The following is a 10,000-nucleotide window of genomic DNA, read 5'->3' on the forward strand; positions in this document are numbered from 1 at the left end:
TATAATATATATATATATATATATATATATGTATACATATTTATGCACATATGTATGTATTTGTGTGTGTGTGAGTGTGTGTGTTTACAATTTTTGGTATTATTAATTTATTCTTTTGCATATATTTATATGAACGTGTGTGACCGATAGAATATATGCACATTTTAGCAGTTATCTTAGAGGATACACGTTCTCTGTTTTGCTCTTCTGTTTGGAGATGAGTATTTAGAAACTTCGTCCTAAGTATTGACAGAATCCGAGCGAGTTGTTTACGAACGGAGTGGCCAGGATGTCCGAAAACTTCTGAATTTAGATGTATGCTAATCAAGCCAGACAACACAACGGAAAGCTCTTTTATTCGTATTTTTTTACCTTCGACGTCAAATATTGCAGAAGGAAAAGTTCGGAGTTGTGACGAGGCCGTAATGCATGCTAGATGTTCCTGACCCCGGGTGCCTCGCCTTGCATCCTTCCAGGAGAGGGGGGGTGGGGCTTGGAGAAACCCTCGCATTGGCTAGGGTTGAGGGTTTAGGGGGGGAGGAAGGAGGGTCTCTAAAGGCTTTTTGTGAGCGTGGAATGAAAGGAAAGCACTCGCACCATAGTGGCTAGGGAATGGTGTGGCAGCCAGGGATGTATATAAGATGCATGGGTATCGTATGATTTTTGTCAAGTCTTCTTATTCAGCATGCTTTCTGAGATCCTGGCCTGAAAGAACCCAGGGAATCGAATTAAAAAAAAAAAAAAGGAAATGGGCATAGGCTGGTAATATCGTATAAGCAGTCTCCCTGACGTATACAGAATATAGATAGATTCCGAGCCAGAATCAGTTGTATGATCTCTCTGTAACCCCAAATGAATATAAGGAATTCATGGCATGTTGTTCAGCTATAATAGGTGATTCTGCAATGACGCAATTGCTAGTAGGCTAAATTTGGATAGAGATCCATGAAGATGGTTTACTTTCTCTCTCGCACGTGGATGAAAAAGTAAGAAGGTTTCTAAAAGAGCTGTAACAAAGAGAATCCGACGCTGCTTAGTTTAACAGTATAATTAAAATATCCCTATGTATCCATGAATGCATATATGTATTTGTATGTTTCTTTATACTTATGTGTTTGTTGGTGTAATTGTGTGTTATGTAATACATCGCAAAACCTTGGCTCCTTAAAGATTTTAAAATATTTGTATTGGCCAGGAGCCATCAGTCTGCGGTATATTTGAACTTTCATAAAAAATGTAACATGGAAGTCAAGGCAGCTGATCGTGGTAGAAAGGAAGTCGGTTCATCCCTCAGAGGGTTGGGGAGATGAAACATATTGTTAAAACTCTTGATAGCTCTTCTCTGACGTCTATTTTTAGTATGCTGTCCAGGGAAGTCTTGTGGGTGTTTGATAAAATATTTCCTATTTCACACCTTTAGCTGAAAGCAATGACCCAGTATCCCTACCGGAAATGGAAGTGCACTTTATAGAGATATCACGGTCTGGCACACAACGCCACGTTCATTTATAAATAACACGAAGCCATTACATATGAATGTCTATCTGTATTAACCTTTCTACCCGGAAGTTTAATTTTCGCTCGGAAGGTTCGCCGGCGGTGCAAATTATTTTGTGAATTTGTGTGATATGAGGTGTTTTCGCAGCAATGCAGGCGGAGGCAGACTGACAGGGCAAAGAGAGAGAAGAGGGCAAACTTGGAATAAAGCGTGTAGCACTATGACAAAGAGGCATTGGTATGTGCATTGAATTGGGGGAATAAGCACGAGGAACGGCCACAAATATAAGGAAAGTTTGGCCTAAACTTTCTGTCGCCGATCTCGAAGCGCCGCGGGTGGCCGAGACGTTTTCTGCCCTCGTAGGCCCACACAAGTTTTGACGGATAACTTTCTAATATTTTTTTAAGAAGCCTTATTGTTTTTCCGGGGGTTCTCGGAAAGAAAACAAAGGCTTGAAATAATTTCTTAGAAAACTATTTTGTACGAAGGCGTTGAAAAAAACGTAAGCTTTGACAATGATTACATATATAAAAGCTAAGAAAATGAATATATAAACAAACTTAGGAAATGATAATGCACACAGGCTTTGGGAATCAATATATGTATATATATAAGCTTAGAAAATCATCATATAGGTAAATTTAGAAAATGATTATACATGCAGGCTTAGCAAATACTTATATTTTTAAGGTATTAATTACGTGTCAGCAAAGTATGACACCGTTCGCATAACACTATAATGGTTCATTACCTACCATTATTCCACTCACACTCGCTCCACTGCTCTTGCCTGTCATTTTTCCTCCGCTGCCATGCCAGTCATAGGCTTGACATACATTCTAAACAGTGACAAGTAATTAAGCATCTATCATACGAAAACGGAGGGTCGCGGGCTGAAGCGGGTGCAGCGTAGAATGGCCTCGTTATCAGAACCTGTTTAAGAAGGGTTTGGGTCGTGATGTTGGCTTCTTGTGATTTGTATTCTTATTTGTATTTCATTTCAGTATTTTTTAGTATTAGTATCATATTAGTTGTGGTAAACACCTTCATTATTGTTATTGTTATTATTATTATTGTAGTTGTTGTTGTTGTTCTAATTATTGATATTAATAATGATATTACTGTTGTTGTTGCTGTTATTGGGTTTGTTTTCATTATTGTTGTTATTTTTTATTATTATTATTATTGTTATTATTATTACTATTAGTGTTATTTTTATTGTTATTAATATCATTATCATGCACAGCCATTGTTGTAGTTAAAGCTGTAGAAACTATTAGTTTTGTTTTGTCCTTTGTTATGACGATTGCTATTATGGTGCTGTTATTTTGTCATTGTGATTACCAAGCATACGAATGCGATATTGATCTTGATGAGAATGATAATAGTAGTAATGTTATAATTCGCACTGTTAATGATGTAATTGTTTGTGTCAATACAGCTGTTATTATTATTAGCTTAGCTATTTGTTATATTATCGACGTCGTTGCCATCACTGGCGTTATCATTTTTGCTCGTTGGCTTTACTCGATTTTTTTGCATCGTTGCAATTAGGAAACCGACTAAACAACATTTCTTTCAACCTTGCATCCATACCGTCATCATAACATTGCGAAAAGTTATCTGGAAGATTTGCAAGATCATGGACATAAAACGCTGGCTGAGTTGGTGATCGAAGGTCATTTACCCGTTAGGCGGGAGGAGGATCAGCATCTCGCTTGGAGATGCGCTGGCTTAAGGATTCGATGCATCGGCCCCGTGCGTCGGTGGCGTAATTAGTAGGGGGCCGGGGGGGGGGGGGGCAGATCGTGTGTGTGTGTGTGTGTGTCTGTATGTGTATGTGTATGTGTGTGTGTGTGTGTGTGTGTGTGTGTGTGTGTGTGTGTGTGTGTAAATTTATATATGTATATATGCACATACATACTGATATATACATATACACCCATAGACACATACTTACATACATATACATACATATATACCTACATATATATACATACAAAAATATACATTCATACATACATATATATGTATTATATAACTATATATATATGATATATATTATATATATTATATATATTTATATATAATATATATACATTTATATATATAATATATATAATATATATGATACATATATATATATATATATATATATATATATATATATATATTATTGATATCTGGCTATGGACAACTTAATGTGAAGCTGCCGTCCATTATTGCTTGTATCAGAAATGATGATGAAGATAATATCAGTTTCATAGAATTTACATTTTTTATACCATGAAGCTTAATTAGTTACATAGATTATGGTCAGTCGCTACCTCACTGACATCTTTCTGTATTGTTAAGTGACACTGCAGAAATACGTACATTCATCCCAATTTGCTAGATGAGACAGGAAAGCGTTCCAGATCCTATTAATTCCAGACGAGGAAGCTTTTGGAGGATTCATCATGTTCTTGCCTTCGAAATTCTGCGTCAGCGCTCGCCTTGAGTCTACCTCGTTTAACCAAATGAAGTTCACGTGTTTGCCGACGCGAGCGCTTCTGCCTTGTTGGGAGGCGGCTGGGCATCGGGCGCTGCCACCGCCCAGCTGCCTCAGTGCCTGCGAGTGCTGAGCTCGACTCGCGCGTTGCTGCTGCTTTTTTCTGGACACACACCAGTTTTCTCTCTTTCTCTTTCTTTTCTCGTTCTCTCTTTCTCTCTTTCTCTCTTTCTCTCTTCTCTCTTCCTCTCTTCCTCTCTTCTCTCTTCCTCTCTTCCTCTCTTCCTCTCTTTCTCTCTTTCTCTCTTCTCTCTTCTCTCTTCTCTCTTCTCTCTCTCTCTCTCTCTCTTCTCTCTCTCTCTCTCTCTCTCTCTCTCTCTCTCTCTCTCTATCTATCTATCTATCTATCTATCTATCTATCTATCTATCTATCTCTCTCTCTCTCTCTCTCTCTCTCTCTCTCTCTCTCTCTCTCTCTCTCTTTCTCTCTTTCTCTCCCCCCCTCTCCCTTTCTGTCTTCCCCTCTCCCTGTGTGTGTGTGTGTGTGTGTGTGTGTGTGTGTGTGTGTGTGTGTGTGTGTGTGTGTGTGTGTGCGCGCGCGCGCGCTCGTGCTGATATTTATGTGTATATTTGTTCATGTAAGTACGTATGCTTGTATACATGTATGTATGTAGGTCAGTATTTTGAACATATACACGAACGAAATAATGCACACAGTAAATGTATACCTTATTCATTTCACCTTTTAATATGCATTCGCAGACTCACTTAGTTGAAGTGATAAAAATTCAAATGTGGAACGCAGGTTTGGTTTGCCACTTTTTAATTGTTTAACTACGGGTGGTTAGAATACGAATATAACTATGATTTCATCTTTATTACATGAAATCGCATTTTCAGCTGTTAGCATGCGATAAAAAAGTTGACAGCCTGAATTGCCTCACGTGTTGCGCTTTGTTTTATTCATCCAATTATCTCATTTTTTCCAATTTCCCACTTTATCACGCCCAACCCATTTCTCTTCTGTAGATAACGTCATATTATCTTCCTACCGTTGAATAATCTGCGCCTTTGTTATGGTGATGCGTATTATCTTTATTTTATACGTCGTTTCTCTGTACCCATCATCTTTCCAAGTCGATACCCAACTATCTCATAAGGGTCGTCGTATGCATAACACGCGTATGGGAAATATGTAGATTAGACGGGTCAGAAGGGGTCTGCTTATGTTATACGCGACAGGTATAGTCTGTTTGGTCTGTCCTTTTTGTCCCTTTATTATCAGCACTTTTTTGAGGAAGTGATTGTGTGTGTGTGTGTGTGTGTGTGTGTGTGTGTGTGTGTGTGTGTGTGTGTGTGTGTGTGTGTGTGTGTGTTTGCTTATGTTATTTTTGTCCCTTTATTATCATCATTTTTTTGAGGAAGTGATTGTGTGTGTGTGTATGTGTGTGTATGTGTGCGTGTGCGCGCGCGCGCATATATACGTGCACACATGAATATAGGAGCTTTATTTTCTTCGAGTTTTGAAGTAAATTAACTGTGCCTAGTATAACGATTTTTGCTTTCATATTTTAGGTGGATTGGAAAAATAGGAAACGAGTTAGGTATGAAGGAATTGATAAAATATCTAAGAACTGGATCAACGTTATATATATATATATATATATATATATATATATATATTATATATATAATATATAATATATATATATAAATGTGTGTGTGTGTGTGTGTGTGTGTGTGTGTGTGTGTGTGTGTGTGTGTGTGTGTGTGTGTGTGTGTGTGTGTGTGTGTGTGTGTGTGTGCGCGTGTATATGTATATGTGTATATATAGTTGATATCCATTTCTGGTTTAATTTTTGTTGTGTGTGTATTGTCTATTGCTAGCTTTTTTATTCCTCTTTTCACTTTCTGTCGCGTGGGTCTCTGTTGAATATCATGTAAGTGAGAAACTTAAGCTCTTGAAAACAATAGGTTGTTTAACTTTTCATCGCTATTGGAGATCTGCCGGTCCAATTTGGCGCTGTTGATGTTCCTTGGATGTCATAGGTTTTTCAGCTGTGGTACCGAACGCTTAGACGTATACAACGCTTACACGCACACGCACACGCACACGCACACGCACACGTACACGCACACGCACACGCACACGCACACGCACACGCACACGCACACGCAAACGCACACGCACACACAGACACACACACACACACACACACACACACACACACACACACACACACACACACACACACACACACACACACACACACACACACACACACACACACACACACACACACACACACACACACACACACACACACACACACACACACACACACACACACACACACACACACACACACACACAGAGAGACACACAGACACACACGCACACACACACACACACACACGCGCACACACACACACACACACACACACACACACACACACACACACACACACACACACACACACACACACACACACACACACACACAAAACGTGAATAAATGGTATAACTTATCAGGCGTTAAAAATTATTGAAAAAGGAATGATGTGTAGTTTCTACATATCTTTAATGTTTCCGAAGGAGATTAACATAAATGTAAGTTTTATGTTTTAGCTGTATTATTTTCATTTCAAGTTTAGCAGTGCAATAGTGGAGTTCAGTTATTTTATCTTATTGCATGCGTAAGTGTGTTCGTTACTTAACCTAAGCTCTTTATGTAAATTTGGTATTTAGCAAAGATGGTGCAGTGACGAGAGTAAAGTGCAGACATACAAACAGGCAGACGGACTATTAAACAAAAACCCGACAGACAGACAGAGAAGGTGTATTATTTGCTAACTCAAGCTTGGCAACCGCGACAAACGTCAAGTCGTCATCTTCTTTGTTATTTATCTCTTTCGCTCATCACTGCTATCGCTTTTTACTGGATCATCGTCATTGACTTTCTTCCTGTTGCCATCTGTATTCGCCCCCCCCCCTTCCCCACCTTTCGTCCCCCCACCCCCCCCCATCGATTTTCTTCTTTAAAATGCTCTCGAAGCTGATGTGTCATTCAGCGTCTGGCCTAGATCGACATATGGCTGAGGCCTGCAGAAGCGTCCCTGATTTATCGCCAGGCAGTTATCTTTTTCTTTGTTGACTCTTCCTCTTATTGTTTTTTTTTTTTCTTGTTGGTTTCTTCCAGTTCCTCGCCGTCTACTCTTCTTCTTCATCATCATCTTCTTCATCTTCATCTCCTCCTTTTCCTCCCCCTCCTCATCTGTTTTTCTTCTTTATCTTTTCCTTTTCCTCTTCCTCCCCTTCCTCTTCCTCTTCCTCCTTTCTATCATATTTTTTCCCCTTCTCCTTCCCTTTCACCATTATCTCTCCGTCGCATCCTCATACCTTTCTTCTTTCTGTTCTTTCAACCTCTCCTCTCTCCTCTTCCCTCTTACCAATCCTCACATGCCATCCTCCAGCGCAGAAAAAAGGAGCTAGGCAAAGCAGGAAGCGTTTTCTTGTGTTCTTTCCTTCCTTCCGGTCTGGTCGTTGGAGGATTGTTCACTTGGCGTCGTCTGGCCGTTGTTCGCGATAAGAGAAGCAAAGGTCAGGGCTTCATTGGGGTTTATATTTACAATTGGCAATGTCTGCATCTGTTTTTCTCTTCATTTTCAATCTCTTGACTTGAAAAACAACGCATACTATTAGATTAAGTTCTTTGCAGTTAACGCTTAAGTTACGTAATCTATAATTGCCATATCGCAACCCCTTATCTTATCTTGAGATTTTATTTATGGCGATATAGGTTATAGTTGGAAGAACTGTGTGTCATTTACACGTTATCACATTGCACTGCCATTATCACTTATTTTTTTTAATGTGCAGCAAGTTCTGCTAATCAGAAAAAAATATAAGTCGTGACTGATGTATTTTGCACTGTTAATTCATCAGTAATATTTACTTGATTTTTTTTCTTTCGCAGGTAAGCAAGCAGCTTAAAGCAACACATTGCAGTCCCTCTTAGCTGCTATCGCTTGCAACCAGAGCACATCACAGCGCATCACATCTCTCAGCTGTTCTCTCTAGCGGGCCGGAGGACGTGGTAAGAATCTCTTCCGCTTTGCCGCTGAACTGAAGGCGAATCCAACAGGAGCTCGTGTGTAAAACGACCTTTGAGGAGCGGGACCTTCCCTCGTCGACGTGGCCAATCCTACTTAGTCTCAGTGGGATGAAGGGCCATTTGGAGGAAGTGAGGGGAATGTGGAAGCTCAGTGAAGGATATTGAGGACAGGGAAGAAGGACTAACAAGATGGCTCACTATATACACACAGAGTAGGGTTTGTCGAGAGATGAGATCTTTTCAACAAAGCTGATTTGGGAATAGTGTTTTTTTTCTGTCATTTATGAATATGGTACAGTGTTGGGTCTTTTATCAGGGTTGAAGGAGATAGAAGTGGAGGAGGCAGCAGAAAGAGATTAAGAGAAGAAAAGAAAAACAAAAAACGAGAAAAATATGTTCGCATGGGGGAGAGGGAGAGAGGGCGGATGTGTTAGCACGTGTATACGCACATGCGGCACAGAGACATGTGGGGTACAGACAAGTTAATAGCCAGTGCCCCCATGCTATCAGATAAGATAGGGAGTGGCGTCGGTAGCGGTGGGACGAGACAATCACTGCCGGGAATGGAGCACCCTCTCATCCCGGCCTGCGCCTCAAGTACCTGCTATATTGACACACAGATATCTTCACAGGGACCTCTGGCAGTTAGCGTCTGTCGTCTTAGACCAGCCTTCTCCAGTCTCTAGCCCCATCGTCCTAGTTTTTGTCGTTAATTATTATTGCTTACTCCTTCGGTTTTTATCTTTATCTTCGTTTTCATTTTTTTATTTTTTTTTATTTTTTTTTTTGGTCTCACCTTTATCATCGTTGTGTGTTCGGATTGCTGATTCTTCCTCCGTAAGCCTTCACAAGGACATAAATGAACAATATACAACTCCGCATATTGAAGAAGGCGAGGTCCACGAGTTGGTAGTTTGTGTGTCTCCGCCTCCGCCAGGGCAGTGTGGTTTCCCCGGGATCGGAGTGGAAAGGAGGATCAAGGATGGGGATTTTTAACCGGTTTTCACTGTCACGGGTTTGCCAGTGTGTTCTATCCGTAGGTGTGTGGGGGGGGGGGGGAGGTTGGTGTGAGGACTCGCGCTGGGGGGGGGGGGGGGGGGTTGAGGACTCGCGCTGGGAGATGGGCGAGGTTAGTGTGAGTCGCGGGGGGCGGCGAAGGTTATGAAGCCTGCTCAAATTAGTATGAGGACGGAGGCGCTTACATGTGTCCGTGAAAGCAGAGTAGTGTCGCAGTGAAATTTCCATTATACATGAGGCGACTGGCAATGAAATCTCAAATAGCGTTGCAGCAGCAGAGGTGGCATAATAATGATATTGCGTTGCGTATTCACCATGCTCTGTGTAATGCACATACACCTTGTGGTTTTGATGTTGTTTATCTTTGATCTGTCCAGTCATTCTAATTTCTCGAGTAAGCTAACGGATATATGTCAAGATGCGATGTTTTTTACTGTCCATTTCGCTGTGGCGGGAGAACTGGCAATAATATGGCGGGGGCGAGGTAGTGATGGTAACGGCCGCCTATCGCCTCCGTCACGACTGCCCACGCGAACCGTACACTTTTTTTTTCTCTTCTCTTCAAACACTTACCTTCCCTTTGAATCACTTACGAGTCCGTTACTATAGACTTTATACGGGCCCTTAACTTCTTTTTGAACGACTCATGGGTTCCTTTGATGTTCTAATCTCAACTACGGGGATAAATCGAACAGCCTCCCTTCTCGTCCTCATGGCCACAGCCTCAGCTCTACGTCTCTATAGAGCCATCTCCGGCCTGCTCTCTGATGCTACTGCCCGGTCTCGTGAATTTGCGAAGAAGGGAAGACAGGTGTGACAAAAAAGGAGCAGCTTCCACTCCCGCCCGCATAGCAACCAGGTGGAGAGAGCGGGCGGGGG

General features: G+C 41.1%; 1 protein-coding gene across 8 annotated transcripts in view; it reads left to right on the forward strand.

The window, feature by feature from the left end:
• Positions 1–10,000, forward strand: part of LOC125025425 (transient receptor potential cation channel trpm-like) — a 164,726-nt gene that overhangs the window by 50,049 nt on the left and 104,677 nt on the right. Inside the window, exon 2 of one of the 8 annotated variants that reach the window (XM_047613424.1) lies at positions 7,967–8,086. The exons of the other annotated variants lie outside the window; for them this stretch is intronic. The gene's annotated coding sequence lies outside the window, so the exon portion shown is untranslated. The remainder of the gene's footprint in view (positions 1–7,966; positions 8,087–10,000) is intronic. 8 annotated transcript variants of the gene reach the window in all.

The sequence above is a fragment of the Penaeus chinensis genome, chromosome 5 (assembly GCF_019202785.1).
Source record: "Penaeus chinensis breed Huanghai No. 1 chromosome 5, ASM1920278v2, whole genome shotgun sequence".
Classification (NCBI taxonomy): domain Eukaryota; kingdom Metazoa; phylum Arthropoda; class Malacostraca; order Decapoda; family Penaeidae; genus Penaeus; species Penaeus chinensis.